We start from the raw sequence: 17,161 nt of genomic DNA, 5'->3' as shown, positions 1-17,161 counted from the left end.
ATCAAGCCCTTCCTGTGCAAAAGCCAGGAAACACAGTATAAAGAGACAAAATTAAAAAAAAAAGTCCAGGAATCAGAAAATGAAATAGAGCAGTGAAATGCTGAAGTGGTGAGAGAGAGAGAGAGCAAAGGAGATAAAGAGATGTGAGGCATCTGTACTGACAGAAAAGAAGTGACATCAAAGATTAGCACTAACCACTAGCAGAGAAAGTACATAAATCTGAAGGAAGTGACAGGCCAAATCCTCTATGCCTCCATAGTCTCTGAAGTTAGTATTTGTTTGTAATTTACTAACTTGTGTTCCTAACAACTGAAGTTTACAAGAAGGTCATCACGTTAAGAAAATGCTAAGTTATATTCATTTCACTCTGTTAATATGACAATTTAACACTTTTCAATGTCAAATCTGAATTATTTGTAATAGCTTTACAAGACAATGTTGGTTTGAAATCTAGAATGGGAGTGCTCTCTAAAATATAGGTGTGCTTTCCTTTCATATCAATGGATTGAGAAGAGACATATGAACTCTGGATATTGTGTATAGAATGATTTTGCTTGAGTTGAAAGACGGTTTAGAATTCAAGAGTTTCCACTTCCACTTACCAGTCGGTGTTATGATCACGAATTTCAAAGTCACTTTAGAGCACCCTGACAGAGAAATCTTCAGGGGCCAAAACTGGAGCAGCAGGTCTACAGTATATCTGAGAGTTTGTACTTGAAAAGTATTCTATTTAGGGGATTCATTAAATTCCAGCTACTTGACTTTTTAACTTCTAAGATGAACTAGTCTATAATAGTGTGATAGACTTCATGAATATCATACGAGAAAGCTTCAGCTTCTGGTTTACATAAACTTGAAAAATAGATGATGATTTATTATAAGAATATCTTCTACAGATTATGTGTTGGCATTAAAACATCTTCAAAATAAGTTTGGAGTGAAAAAAAGCAAGGGGCTGGGCAAAGTGATAAATAACTACTGAGTTTTAGAAAATGAAATCTTATGTGTCTTGCTACTTATATATGTATAATAATATTTGGAAGAACATTAAAATTTAATAAGTGTTTATTTGTTGTTGTTTGGAGGCACAGTGGAGTGGAAACTTGAAGGATGGCAAAGGGAATTGGAAGAAAAGAATTTTTTAGCAAACACACATACATATATACACATATATATGCATATACATATATTGGTATACATACTACATATATAGAATTTTAGCCTCTGAAACATCTTGCCTAGTAAAAAGAAACAAAAAGTAGTAAAAGTTAAAAACTTATTCCTTAATTAAATTTAAAGTAAAATTATAGTTCAGACTCAGTAATGTGAATGAGGTTCCCATGTTGCCAGAGAAAAATGGTATCTTGTGGAATCATAAGAAAGGAATTTCAGGGGCACATGCCTTGGAGAAGTGTAAGCATAGTGTCAAGATTTAATGGGATGAAAAGGAATAATATGCCCTCAGGAATGCAGAGAGTGGACAGGCTCTAGTAACAGCTGCCCCAAAGTTTTTCTAATCCTCCATATATTTTCTGGGTTTCAGAAACAAGCAGGCTGTCCTTCAAACTGCCCACCTGGTTTCCTGGGTTTTTCCCTGGGGCTGTGCTGGTTCCTCCCACTGTCCAGTCCAGGATTTTGTGCCTTTATCCTATCTTGTTTTTTGTTCCCATGTTTTTGGAAGCTAGATTCCTCCCCTTTATGGTCGCCATTTTGGCTCTTACTCTGCATGCCTCAAAGTTTTGCTTCATCATCTGGCTTTTACTTTGCATGATCTTAGTAGAAAGACCTCCCCCTGTGCCATCTTGGCTTCTACAGCACATGAGACCAGCGAAAGAATTTCCCCTTGCTGTTTATCCCTCTCCCCCCATAATCTAGGCAAATGAGCCAGTTGTTCTCTGAGGAGATTGAAAAACTGTTTTTTGTTTTGCTTTTTTTTTTTGCCTGCTCAGGGATTAACATTACTTTGGTGGAGGATACAGCTGTCTCCTGGGGTGACTGTGAAGCTGCCCCTTCCTAGTTAATCAGGCTTAATGTCTGATTACATTTATTCCCTTCCTTTGCTAATAACTAACTACCTACTGCAGCACTTGGACCTAATCCCAATAAGTTTGTGCGGAGGGGGAGGTCCCCCACACCAGCAAATGAGTCTCAGGCACCAGAAAGCTATCCAAGAATTCAACTCCCTTCTGACTCTATCTACCTGGAGATAGCAGCCAGATTCCACAGGTAAAAGGTTCAGCTGCCACCCAACCCTGCACACACACACACACACACACACACACACACACACACACAATTTAAACACAGTCACAAACCCAGGCTGTTACTGTGCTTCTGACCAACTGTCTACAAATTAGAGGTTCCTACCACCTCATCCTTGGGTTTGACTAATTTGCTAGAACAGCTCCCAAGACTCAAGAAAAGCAGTTTACTTACTAGATTATTGATTTTTTTTACAAAAGATATTAAAGGATATAAATCAACATCCAGATGAAAAGATACATAGAACAAGTTCTTGAACAAAGACACTGTCCTCATAGAGCTTTGAGGCTGGCGTGGTGACACATGGAACTATTCTGATCCCCTAGTGTGGTAGTTTTTTAAAAAGGGGTCAAGGAGCAGTCTTCCTCGTTTTTAATGGGAGCACCATTAAATAATCATGATTGACGAAGTCATTGGCCATTGGCAATTGAATTCTATCTCCAGGTCCTCTTCTCTCTCAAAGGGAGGTGGGGGTGGTAGAAGGGAAGTGGAAGTGACTCAAATTTCCAAACCTCTAATTACATGGTTGGTTCTCTTGGCAACCACATCCAACTCTTGGGGGTGGAGTATCCAAAAGAGACCTTTATTAACATAATAAAAGACACCTCGAGTACTCTCTATACTTAGGAAATTCCAAGGTTTGGGGGAGCTGTATGTCAGGACCTGTTGATGAAGACAATATCCCATAAATCATAATATTGGGTAATAAAACAAGTTTAAGTTTGGGTATTTGTTGGTATATTTGGATGTAACAAATTTTAAACATAATGACTTAAAGCTCAGTTGCATTGAAAAAATACAGTATCAGACTAAACTTCCCATCAGATTTTAAGGACTTTATTCTGATAATTTGTAGAGTATAACAGATAAGCCAAGTCAGAAATGTCAGCATGTTAGTGTACATCAAAATCATCATCTCATTTTTTAAGTGTAATTTAAACTTTCCAAGAATCAGGAAGTCATGTGCTAGGGCTTTGTAATTTCTCTATAATTTGACCAATTCACCAAGTAGAATAGTTTGAGAAATAGCCATTGAATACTAAATTATATTGGTGAAGCTCCTTAAGAAAAGTTATGGTTTACCTGAGCCATAATTTATCTGAATGAACCCAGCATTATAAATCTTCTCTCTTAGTGAAAATCTGCTTAATACAAGGTTTAAGAGAGAAGTGGAGGACAATAAAACATCCCACAACCCTGAAACTCTGATATGTTTCTCACTATTCAGACATATTTCTACACATCATCCTAGTTACCTCACATTCCCAGCACATTTGTAGTGCCTCAGGGGTTTAAGCAGTATTGCACTCCTAGCATACCTCTTCTCCATTTCTTCAATCATTGAAGCCTCTCCTTCACAGCTCATGTAAAATTCTATTTACTTTCCTTGTTTTCTACTATCAGCTGCAACAATCTGAACTTTCTGAAGAACTTTTATTAAGGTCACTGATGGACCCAGATACAGATTATTCCATCTATGCTATGGCATACATCATTTGACAAGACACCCTGAAGTCACAGGGGGATGAGTGTGTGAATAAGATCTCATCAATATGGGCAACTAACCTTCAAAACTAGCAGGCTGTAAAATAGAGAAGCAGCATACAATATCTAGGTGTATGAGGAAGAACTGTGTTGAATACCCAGATCTTAGGATAATGTCCTACATAAAATTTATGCTCTCTATTCAATAGGTATTTATTAAACAAAATAATTAGGTCCTTTTGCTTCTATACAAAAACTTCTTGAATATGTAAATTTACTGAGGATGTACTAAATAACTTTAATATGGCTTCTCTTTTCTTCAGAAATAATTGCTCCATGTGGCAAAGTGGACACCAAATTATAACTGTGGACTGATTGTGCATATACATTTAAAGTGTTGGGATTTTAAAAATCAGTCATATGAGCATTTTCTATCTATCAGTGATGTGCTTAAAATGTCTTATGCATGATTCTTGATTACAAACAAGTTTATCAATTATCTTGTCAACTAGATTGGAATGTGTCAAGATGAAGATTATATCTTCTTTTTCCTTGAATGCCCATTTCTGTACATAGATGATTATTAATAAAAAATATAAGAGATGGATAATCAAGATGGCAGAGGAGTGAATGGAAGTCACACTGACCTCCTCCCAGGACCAATCTGGAATTACAACAAAATTGTGGAGAAACCATCTGGAAAAACAACTGACCAATAGTGAGAGAGGAGTCTTATAACCACAGACAGAGAGAAGAATCAGCTTTAGCACAACTTGGCTGGTAAGGAATGCAGCAGAGACTTGAGAAGATGGGTGGGGTGCCCATGGGTGGCAGCACCAGAAGAATAATGAAAAGACCAATTGGATCCCCCTGAGATGAGTTGGGTCTGAACCATAAGTGGGGATCTCCAGTTTACAGCACTAGATCCCAAAAAGTACACAGATAACAACCAGCTGCGAAAAACAGCAGGGTTGATCTCTGCCAGATACAGGTGGCTGGGGACTCAAAGAGCTGTTTAAAGGACCAATACATAAATTTTTATTTGTAGACACTTACCCTGGTCTCCAGCAAAGGCAGAGGCAAAGTGGGCTAGAGACACTTGAGGAGAGGTTGGGGAAGGAGGCTTTGGGGAGACCACTGAGAGAGTACCTGGCGGGATCCTGGTGCTGACTCTTCCCCCATAGGCAGCAGCCATCTTGCTCAGGCAGACCACCCCCCTAAGGGGCAACACCATGAGAGGTCACAATAGGCCCACCACCGGGAGAGATTCTGTCCTGCCCTGTGGTGCATAAACCTGACTGCTGAATACAAAGTGACTAGATTAACAGCTGAAGCTGACAGCCACAGATCTGTTTAAGGGACAGAGAATGTGTTTGAAAAGGTAATGATGGAAAACTTCCATAATTGGAGGAAAGAAAAAGTCACACAAGTCCAGGAAGCATAAAATGTCCCATTTAAGAGGAGCCCAATGAGGCCCACTCCAAGACACATCATCATGAAAATGTCAAATATCAAAGACAAACAGAGAATCCTAAAGGCAGCAAGGGAGAAAGAGGTAGTAACATAGAAGGGAGCCCTGGTATAACTAGCAGCTGATTTCTCAACAGAAACACTACAAGCCGGAAGGGAATGGCAAGACATATTCCAAGTCATAAAAAACAAAGGCCTGAAACCAAGACTGCTCTACGCAGTAAGGCTTTCAATTAAAATGGAAGGTGAAATAAAGAGTGTCCCAGACAAAAGAAGGCTAAAAGAACACATCTCCATCAAACCAGCATTACAAGTTATGCTGAAGGGACTACTTCAAGATGAAAAAAAGGAGTCTATGAATACCCAGTTCCTTTCACAGTCATCAATACTTGATATTACCAATATTTTTAATACTTATTAATCTGATTGTGATAATGATGTGTTATTTTAATTGTTCCTTGATTATTTGTTGAAACTAAACCTATTTGGGGATATCTCTTGTCTATTTCTATTGTTTTTAAAAAACTTTAAATGACTCTTTGGTATTCTTTATCCATTTTTTGATTTGAAAAAAACTATTAACTCTCTTTTAGATGTATGGTAAATACTTTCTTATTATATTACTAGTCCTTTAACTTTTTCTATATGTATATTACTATGAATCATCTTAAATGCTTAATATAGTCATATTGTCAATATTTTACTCTATAGCTCTGAGTTTGAGTTATTTTGCTTCAGAGTAAGAAAATATTAGTTTGTATTTTCTCCTAAAACTTCTTAGATTTTACACATTGATTTTTTTAAAGGTTTTAAAACTGTTTCTTTCTTTTTTTTAAAATTTATTTACTTTTTAAATACATTTGTCTCTGCCTCCCCCCAACCTCTTTCCCTTACCCCCTCCCTCCTTCCCTCCCTCAGCTCTTCCCCTTTGGTTTTGTCCATGAGTCCTTGCTATATGTTCCTTGACTTGCCCCTTCCCTTCCCTTTCCCTGCCCCCCCTTCCCTCTTGTCTCTGTTGATTTCTTTTCCTTTCAGTGTTGCTGGTCATATTTTCCTTGCATCTTTGCATTGTTGGTTAGGTTCCGCTTATAGGTGAGATCATATGGTATTTGTATTTCGCCCCCTGGCTTATTTCGCTTAGCATGATGCTCTCCAGTTCCATCCATGCTGTCGCGAAGTTTAGTAGTTCTTTTTTTCTTTCTGCTGCGTAGTATTCCATTGTGTATATGTACCATGACTTTTTGATCCAATCATCTACTGATGGGCATTTAGGTTGCTTCCAACACTTGGCTATTGTCAATTGTGCTGCTATGAACATTGGGGTGCATAGGTTCTTTTGTATTGGCGTTTTGGTGTTCTTAGGGTATAGTCCCAGCAGGGGACTCACTGGATCCAAAGGCAGTTCCATTTTCAGCTTTTTGAGGAAATTCCACACTGCTTTCCATAGTGGCTGCACCAGTCTGCATTCCCACCAACAGTGGACTAGGGTTCCCTTTTCTCCACAGCCTCGCCAGCACCTGTTGTTTGTGGATATGTTTATGATGGCCATTCTGACCGGTGTGAGGTGGTACCTCATGGTGGTTTTGATCTGCATTTCTCTGATGGCTAGTGATCCTGAGCACCCTTTCAAATGCCTCTGGGCCCTCTGTATCTCCTCCTTGGAAAAGCGTCTGCCCAGGTCCTTTGCCCATTTTTGGATTGGATCGATTGTCTTCTTGGAGTGGAGTCGAGCGATTTCTTTATATATCTTGGAGATCAAACCTCTATCTGATGTATCATTAGCAAATATATTTTCCCATTCGGTTGGCTCCCTTTTCATTTTGCTGATGTTTTCTTTTGCCGTGCAGAAGCTTCTTATTTTGATGAGGTCCCACTTGTTTATTCTTTCCTTTATGTCCCTTGCTTTAGGAGACATATCAGTGAAAAAATTGCTGTGTGGGATATCTGAGAGTTTCCTGCCAATGTTCTCCTCTAGGACTTTGATGGTGTTGTGACTTATATTTAAGTCTTTTATCCATCTTGAGTTGATTTTTGTGTATGGTGTCAGCTGATGATCCAATTTCAATTTTTTGCATGTAGCAATCCAGCTCTCCCAACACCATTTGTTGAAGAGGCTCTTACTGCTCCATTTTGTTTGCTTCTGCCCCCTTTGTCGAATATTAGATGTCCACAGAGACCTGGGCTTATTTCTGGGCTTTCTATTCTGTTCCACTTGTCTATGGGTCTGCTCTTGTGCCAGTACCAGATTGTTTTCAGTATGGTGGCTTTGTAGTAGAGTTTGATGTCCGGTATTGTGATCCCTCCTACTTTGTGTTTCTTTCTCAAAATTGCTGAGGCTATTCGGGGTCGTTTATGGTTCCATATAAATTTTGGAAATGTCTGTTCTATTTCTGTGAAATACGTCATTGGTATCTTAATAGGGATTGCGTTGAATCTATAAATTGCTTTGGGTAGTATGGACATTTTGAGGATATTAATTCTTCCAATCCATGAGCACGGTATATGCTTCCATTTATTTGTGTCTTCCTTAATTTCTTTTTTCAATGTTGTATAGTTTTCTGCATACAGGTCTTTTACGTCTTTGGTTAAATTTATCCCTAGGTACTTTATCTTTATTCTTGCTATACCGAATGATATTTTTTTTCTGATTTCTCCTTCTATTTCATTGCTGGTGTACAAAAATGCATTTGATTTCTGAATGTTGACTTTGTATCCTGCTGTGTTGCCAAATTCACTTATTAGGTTGAGGAGTTTTTGGTAGAGTCTACAGGGCTCTCTATGTACACTATCATGTCATCTGCAAACAATGATAGTTTTACTTCCTCCTTTCCTATTTGGATGCCTTTTATCTCTTTCTCTTGTCTGACCGCTGTGGCTAGGACTTCCAATACGATGTTGAAAAGAAGCGGTGAGAGTGGACATCCTTGTCGTGTTCCCGATCTTAGTGGGAAAGCTTTCAGTTTTTGCCCGTTGAGTATATTAGCTGTAGGTTTTTCATATATGGCCTTTATTACGTTGAGGAATGCCCCATTTATTCCCATTTTGCTGAGTGTTTTGATCATAAATGGGTGCTGTACCTTATCAAATGCTTTTTCAGCATCTATCGAGGTGATCATGTGGTTTTTGTCTTTTCTTTGATTTATGTGGTGTATCACGTTTACTGATTTGCATATATTGAACCATCCCTGCATGCCTGGGATGAATCCCACTTGATCATGGTGGATAATCTTTTTATTGTATTGCTGGATGTGGTTTGCCAATACTTTGTTGAGGATTTTAGCTTCTATGTTCATCAGCGAAATTGGCCTGTAGTTTTCTTTCTTTGTAGGGTCTTTATCTGGTTTTGGGATCAGGGTGATACTGTCCTCATAGAAGGAGTCTGGGAGTCTTCCCTCCTCTTGGATTTTTTGGAATAGTCTGAGGACAGGGGTTAGCTCTTCCTTAAATGTTTTGTAAAATTCTCCTGTGAAATCATTGGGCCCTGGGCTTTTGTGTGCTAGGAGTTTCTTGATTACTGCTTCCATTTCCCCAGCTGTTATCGGTCTGCTCAAGCTTTCTGTTTCTTCCTCCTTCAGTGTTGGAAGATTATACTTTTCTAAAAATTTGTCCATTTCATCAAGGTTTTCAAATTTCTTGGCATATAATTGTTCATAATAGTTTCTGACAATCCTTTGTATTTCTGTGGTATCAGTTGTTATTTCTCCTCTTTCATTTCTGATATTATTAATTTGGGTCCTCTCCCTTTTTTTCTTGATGAGTCTGCTTAAAGGCTAGTCCATTTTATTTATCTTTTCAAAGAACCAGCTTCTGGATTGGTTGATCCTCTGAATTGTTCTTTTCGTCTCTATGTCATTCAGTTCTGCTCTAATCTTGACTATTTCCTTCCTTCTCCTTGTTCTGGGATTTATTTTTTGTTGTTTCTCCAGTTCTTGAAGTTGTAGTGTTCGGTCTTTTATTTGAAATGTTTCTATCTTTTTTAGGTAAGCCTGCATTGCTATGAACTTCCCTCTCAGGACCGCCTTTGCTGTGTCCCATAGGTTTTGGACTGTTGTCTGTTCATTTTCATTTGTTTCCAGAAATTTTTTGATTCCTTCTCTTATCTCCTTATTGACCCATTCATTGTTTAATAGTCTACTGTTCAGTCTCCATGAGTTTGGAAGTTTTTGAAGTTTCTCTTTGAGGTTGATTTCGAGTTTCAAGACCTTGTGGTCCGAGAAAAAGTTTGGTATTATTTCAATTTTCCTGAATTTGCTGAGGCTTGCTTTGTGTCCTATCATGTGGTCTATCTTTGAAAAACTGCCATGAGCATTTGAAAAGAATGTGTATTTTTCTTCTTTGGGATGTAAGGTTCTATATATGTCAGTTAAGTCTCTTTGATTCAGTGTGTCATTCAGCGCTACGATATGTTTATTAATGTTTTGTTTGGAAGATCTGTCCATTTTTGACAGTGGGGTGTTGAAATCCCCTACGATCAGTGTGTTGCTGTCTATATCTTTTTTGAAGTTATCCAACATTTTCCTTATAAACTTGGGGTCTCCTCTATTGGGAGCATATAAGTTTACAATGTTGATGTCTTCTTGATAGATTCTTCCTTTAAGTATGATAAAGTGCCCCTCTGGGTCCCTTTTTATGGCCTTTGTTTTGAAACCTACTTTGTCTGATACAAGTATGGCAACGCCAGCCTTTTTCTCATGCCCATTTGCTTGGAATATTTTTTTCCATCCCTTTACTTTCAATCTGTGTAGGTCTCTTGCTCTGATGTGGGTCTCTTGTAGGCAGCATATGTGTGGGTCATGTGTTCTTATCCATTCAGCTACCCTATGTCTTTCGATTGGGGCATTTAGTCCATTCACATTGAGAGATATTACTGATAGAAACTTACTCATCTTTTCTCTTTGTACTTGAGATTTTACACATTGATTTTTAATTCACCTGAATATTTCTTGTATAATGTCTGAAATAGGGCTCTATATTTGTTTTATGTCAAGTAATAGTGGTCCAAGCACCTTATTTGTTGAATAAGTCTTATTTTACCCATTGATTTGAAATATCATTTTAATCATATATTACATTTTTAGACAGAAATACATGTTTGTTTCCAGAATGCTCATTATATTTCATTTATCTTCTGGAATATTTCTGTGATGGTGTCATGTTGTTTAAATTGCTAAGACTTTATATTGGATTTAAATTTTTTAATATTTTATAATGGATCCTGATATTTAAAAAAAATAAAATCAATATACATTTAAAAAGAAAGGAAGGAAGGAAGGAGGAAAGAAAGAAAGAAAAGAAAGAAAGAATGAGCTCCTACCTTTTGTGACAACATGGATGAAAGTGGAGAATATTATGCTAAGTGAAATAAGTCAGTTGGTGAAAGACAAACACCATATGATCTCACCTATAAGTGGAATCTATTCAAGAAAATAAACTAATGAACAAAATAGACCACAGGCATGGAATCATAGAGCAGACTCAAATTGACCACAGGGGATAGGGAAGGGGAATAATGGTGGAAAGAAGGGGAAGGGACTAGACCAATATCATGTATGAATGACCCATGGACATGGACAATAAAGTCAGAATTGACTGTGGGAGCAGGGGGTGGAGGTGTGATGGGCGGAGGGGAGCAAAGGGGGAAAATTGAAACAACTGTAATCAAATAAACGTGATTCAAATATTAAAAAAATAAAAAAATATGAAACACAGAGAGAAAGAAGTTGACATAAAGAACTATGTAATACCCCAGGGTTGAATGAACTTAGAAAACTTGATTAATTATAATAACATCAAAGAACAATTTTGCACCAAGAATCTATCTCTTGGCAATTATTCAGGGATACTTTTCATTCCTTTCTTTGAACTTGGAGGTAAATCAGTAGAATAAAGAAACCAACATATCTGGGCAAAGCACTACCTAAACCAGCTTTACCTCATTGACTTTCCAAAACCAACTCCTGAATACTAGGCTATTGGAATTATGACTATTTGCATACTATATCCAGATAGGGCTCTGTAGTCAAGCACTTTGACCTTGTATTATTACCAACCATTATCCTACTGTAACAAGCTTACTGACCATACTCAGTCTTCACCAGGTAACAATAACCTAGTTTAATTCTAATCTAAATTTGCCCTTTACATCCAAAATTTCAATCAGGGACATTTAATTGTTAATAATCTTGAATCAAAACCAAATCAATTTTAAGTAGCAATGTTCGATGTGAGGAATTTTTTTCATTCTAATCATTGTTGAGTAAATATTTGACAGTGGTTTAAATTTAAACTGTTAATGCAAAAACTATTTTTAGACAATATCTGGTTCAAATCTCTCATTTTCGTAGAAAATACCTGAGACTTGGGGAAGTTGAGCTCACTCAGGATATTTACAGGCCTGTGAAAGGAGTAAAAATAAGAGGTAGGTCTCCCAAACTCTTTCAGTTCTACAAGTACAATAGTCTCTCTTACCCACATTTCACTTTCCATGGTTTCAGTTACCTGTATTCAACCTTAGTCCAAAAATATTAAATGGGAAGTTCCAGAAATAACCAATTCATAAATGTTAAATTGCATGTCTTTTTGAGTAGTGTGATGGAATCTCACACCATTTGATTCTGCCCTGCCTGGAAGGTGAATCATCCTTTTGGCCCAAGTTTTCATGTTGTAAACACTACCTGCCTGTTGGTCATTTTAGTAGCCATCTCAGTTATCGGACCAACTGCCCTGGCATTATGGTGCTTGTATTCAAAGAAATCTTATTTTACTTAATAATGGCCCCAACACACAAGAGTAGTGGTACTAGCAATTTGGATATACAAAAAAAAAAAAAAACAAAACAAAAAAACAACTATATAATTCTTCCTTTAACTGAAAAGGTAAGTACAGAAGAAGGTATTTAGGCAGATAAAGATCATATTTATATGCTATTTTTATTACAGTGTATTATTATTATTTCATTTTATTATTACTTATTGTCTCTTACTGTGTCTAATTTATAAATTAAAGCATGCTATATATATAGGGTTTGGTATTATTCAAAGTTTTAGGCACCCATTGAGAGTCTTGAAACATATCCCCAGGAATAAATGGGAACTATTATACTGATTAAAAAATCTGGTTTTGGTCACATGATACTTTCTAGCAACAAAGTTTAAAATAAGTTATCAAATTAAATGGAAAAATTGTGATCATTTAAGGAGGAAAACTGTGAACATGTTATTTTAATTTCTTATATGTACTCTTTTCAGTTATACTGAAAAATCAAATACAAGCATATTCAGTGAACAGTAAAATAGAATGCTTTTTTCCTTTTGTGATAATGTTCTGTTTCATGATTTTGATATTACTGTTTCAAAAAGAATTTAAGGCAAGATTATGTTTAAACTTTCAGTTATTAAAGTATGAATATAATTCCTGGTCTCTAAATGTTGATGGTAAAGATTTAATTGTCCTTTATAACTAAAATTCTGGACCGTGTGTTTCTTTCCAATTTCATAATTGTACTAATATAATTATCTGTATGTTATATCTCATAGGTGTATCTTAGTATCATTGTTTTGTGTATGTTCAAGATATGCAAGCACAACTCTATGTAATGAAGAGATTCTTATAGCACAGATGCGTTGACCAAACAAGTATCTTATGGCTAAAAACAGAGTAAATTCTGTTGAAATTATGATTCTCCATTTCATATATAAGCACTTACCAGGGTTAACATATTTTGTAAGCTTCAATAGTCTGAGTAGTTTATAACAGTCATTGAAAAGTCATTTCTTTTCCAAATGGGCAAATATCACAGGCCCATGATAATTCTTTTTCTTCTGAAACTTTTGCTCCTAAGTAATAAATATAAATATTTCTTTAAGGATGCACTAAGGCAATTACAAATAAAATGGGAATTATGCCAAGAGACTGAACAGAAAATAGGTCCTATTAAGGTTTAACTAAATGGAATTAAGTCTCTGAAAAAAAAATGTCATATTTGTTATCAGTGTGAACTTGGGCAGATATTCAGCTTCTGCAAGATAATACAATCCAAGCATTCCCAGTTAACAGGGAGTTTTCTTATAGTCAGTGTATTCACCATAATAGTTTCTTTAATCTCTACTCAAGATGGAAGGTCCCTGCTCCCATGCTTGATACAAACTGAAGAAAGTTTTATCATCCACTATGGGGAGGAGTTTGCTAATGTGTTGTGGGAAAGAACTATTTTGGGTTAACTATGACGAACAATAGAATTAATTTCCATCAGGAGACTGCTTTGAATGAGGGACCAATAAAGAATAAATTTTAACTAGAAAATAATTTCTTATTATGGCAAAAAAATCATTTTCTCCTCCTGTAAAAATAGTATACTAACTGAAGTCTATTAGGATATAGCAGGTGTGGTGTAGTGGTTCCCAACTATAAGCCTGGACCACCTATCATTCTGGCATGAATGATGATACTTAGTCCCTATTTATAAGAATATTTTGAGGATATTATTGTACTCTTTATTGAGATTAGAAACAGCATCATAGAAGGTGTAAATCATTTACCCAAAGCTATGCAAATTTGACTGTAATTGTTGAGGTTCAAATCCAGAAAACCTCATGCCAGTGCCAACCTCTTTATCTGTGAAATATATTAGTATCTGCAATTTTTAATGATTAAACAGAAATACACATATTAAAAATGGTGAGAACTACTGACTGAGAGGTAAAATTTCATAGAATTAGAGAGAGCTAAACTTGAGTTCCATTTATGTCACTTGCTAGGAGAATTCGAACAAATTAATTAATTATTGGCCTCTCAGTCTCATCATGTATTGATTAACTCCTAGTTATCAATATTTATTCTCAATGTACTTTGGAAATGTGAATGATTACCTTTAGGATATAGATACAAATATTGAAGCTGCAAAAATAATTTGTTTCTGATCATGAAAGACATACAGCTAAGTCTATACTTGACAAAAAGTAAGACACATTAGCCTAAGAACTAGATTTTTATACTTCTGCTTACTGTTTTATTTTATATTAAAATAATTTTGTATTAAATTTTTATGTAAAAGTTTTTATTTACAGTTCTGAGTTATTAGTTGCCTTCTCAAAATTTTCTGTTCCATTATGTTTTTCTTAATTTTACTGAATGCAGAAAAGTAAAATGGTGATTCATTATTGTAAGCATAAAAGTATTAAGTATTCATGAAGAAATCTCTTTTTGTTATCTATATTATAAGGTAAGTAAGAAAAAAATTATATATAACTTAAATATAAGTCAATGGGTAGAGGCTTATTACAGCAGAGTCAACTAACTATATATATGCTTTTACCTTTCACTTATTTCACTTTATTTTTATTTCCATTTCACGAATTTGTATTATAGAATAGATTAATAAATGGATTCATTTTACCACAAATTAAAAAAAATTCAGGTCATATTTTGTGATCTGAGAAGACCTATGTTATTTGAATATCTTTTTATTTGTTTGTTAAATTACAAAGCTTTCAGCATTAAAGCAGATGTCTCACACTTAAATATATATTGATTTATTTTTAAAATACAATTTTTTGCCACGGAGCAAGATGCAACAATCTACAAAATTATTTTTGGAAGATTATATATATTATAATATTTTTAAGTAAAATTACAGTTTTTCCAGAATAATAAATTTTCTAGTATATTTTTAGTTAGCTTGGCATTGAAAATTTCATTCTGTCAATGAAAACCTTATATTAAATTAATGAAGTTTATGTCTTTCAAATTTATTCTAAACATTTTTTGTTTCGATGTATATCAAATACATACTTGTGTGTGTATATTATAGATACATTTATTCATATATATTTCTTGGTGATATATATATATTTGTTTAGCACTAGTCTGCAAATAAGTTGAAAATAGCATGGTGAAAACTTTCAGAAATCTGTGGCTAGGGTTTGAACAGCTGTTCCCTGGCTGCTTAAGGCAAATAATGCTTGTGCTAGTATTTAAAAGGTCAGACAGGGCAAAAGAGGAATGCTACAAATAGCATGAGATTGTTACAATTTTGACAAAAGGGCAGTTTCAGATTTTTACAAGACTGGTTTGTAATGTTATGTCTCTAATAACATACTTCAGATTGTTTTTCTTCTTTTCAAAATATTCTTACCTTTACTAAAAAAAAAGTCAAACAAAATGAAAAAGATAAAATTGGGGTTAAAAACAAGAACACAGCAATTGTGAGAAAGGCATTATGAAAGCAGATGTTCAGTGGCCTGGATTTAGCTAAATTTGGTTTTGCCAATGACTCACTGTTGAGAAAAGTTGACCTATTCAATTTTTAAATTGGTAGTTTTTGAATAAACTGGTCGAGAATAAAGTTGACAATATATCACATATTAATGGCATAGTTTTTATACAAGTATTTTTCTTTGTGACTTGCCCAATGACTGAAAAAAGCAGCAAATACATCTAAATTGTACCTATTCACTCTCCTTTATTCATAACTTCTCTAACATTTTCTAGCTCTGTTCTGTTAGCAGCAAGACTCTGTGTCCTGGCTGCATGGCAGAAACAGGTTGCTTGCTGCATTCATCAACTTGGTTTCCTCAGAGGTCTGTAGAGTTTTAGACACCAAGGACACTGTCTACCCATGACCATTTGTTGGAGTGGCAGCCAGCTAGCTGGTCTGTATTAACTACAAGAGATATTTTCTAGGACCACCTAGATGACATTTCAGCTGTTTTATTGACTGGATTCACTAATGTTTTTTTTTTTTCTATTACAAATTGCACAATTTCTTCACCATCCCAGACCAGTGTATATCACAGCCCTGACTGACCTATAGGCATTTGTAGAGCAGCTAAAGTTCATTGTGTTTTACATCAACTATTTCACCAGACTGAATTCCAGCTCATCTGCCTTTCATTACTTTTGCCCTGAGTCCACACCTACTTCGATTCTCATACATCCTCCCTTTCACAATGGGTTGATATTCCTCCTCTCTTGAGATGTTTCTCTTCTCTAACTTGGTAATTAGCATTTTAACAACTGCCCCCTCAATGCTTTCTTAATTCCTTGTAACACATTACCTCTTAATTTATTAATCTGGTCTCAACACATTTCTTTTCTTTATATTGCGTGTGTGCTCTGCAAGTTCATTAAGTTATGTCTAAATTCAGGAAGCTAGAACCTCACTCCTCTTCCAGGGAAACATTCTGGAAATGGGTGTGTCCTTGTTTCTTTAATAAAAACCACAGCGTGCTACACTGCAATATCTAGGACTATTTCTCTCTAATCTTTTCAGTATTTTCATGTTAAACTAATAAAGAGTTATGTGATTATCTAAATCTGCAATACAACTTTTTGCTCCTCTTCCCTCTCTAAATATCTAGAATTATTTTTAAAATTGCCAATTGATTGAATATTCATTAGCAACTTCCAGAGAGTCTGATACCCTTTAATTCTACTCTATACACATGTATGCAATCATAATAATCATACTCTTTTCATTAGTTATTTCAATCAATTAGTTCATGTAAAACTGTTACTAAACATAGCCTTTTATTTTTTTTTAAGCAGTTACATCATGCCTTTGATAAATACTTTATAAAAATAATCATGTTTCATTTTCTCAATAGTCCTATGAGGTAGATATTATTATTGTTAATAATAAGTCCCTTTCTAAAGCTGTAAAAACTGAGACTAAAGTGATTAAATATCTTCTCTAAAATTAAGCAACCATTAAGGAGACATGCCAAGCCTTCAATTTAAGAATGTGTAATTGAAAATTCTACACCATTAACCAATAAAGGACATGGCCTAACATTGTTAAGCTCTATTCTAAAAGTGTAAAAATCATTCTGGGACTCTGAGAATGAATATCAGCTAACACTGAAAAAGATAAAAACAGCTTTTCCATTAATCAGACTAGGTAGATGGACACAGACAATGTTCACCCCCAATTTAATGGAAAACATTA

Source organism: Pteronotus mesoamericanus, unplaced genomic scaffold, assembly GCF_021234165.1.
Source record: "Pteronotus mesoamericanus isolate MK-2021 breed Mesoamerican mustached bat unplaced genomic scaffold, CSHL_Meso_final contig_42, whole genome shotgun sequence".
Classification (NCBI taxonomy): Eukaryota; Metazoa; Chordata; class Mammalia; order Chiroptera; family Mormoopidae; genus Pteronotus; species Pteronotus mesoamericanus.
Note: the sequence above shows the minus strand (reverse complement) of the source record.